We start from the raw sequence: 233 nt of genomic DNA, 5'->3' as shown, positions 1-233 counted from the left end.
CGGACGGGGGCGGACGGGGACGGACGGGGACGGACGGGGACGGGGGGAGGGGGGCGGACGGGGACGGACGGGGACGGACGGGGGCGGACGGGGACGGACAGGGGCGGACGAGGACGGACAGGGACGGACGGGGGCGGACGGGGACAGACGGGGACGGACAGGGACGGACGGGGACGGGGGGAAGGGGACGGACGGGGGCGGACGGGGACGGACGGGGGCGGACGGGGACAGAC

This window comes from Pipistrellus kuhlii, unplaced genomic scaffold (genome assembly GCF_014108245.1).
Source record: "Pipistrellus kuhlii isolate mPipKuh1 unplaced genomic scaffold, mPipKuh1.p scaffold_m20_p_82, whole genome shotgun sequence".
Classification (NCBI taxonomy): domain Eukaryota; kingdom Metazoa; phylum Chordata; class Mammalia; order Chiroptera; family Vespertilionidae; genus Pipistrellus; species Pipistrellus kuhlii.
Note: the sequence above shows the minus strand (reverse complement) of the source record.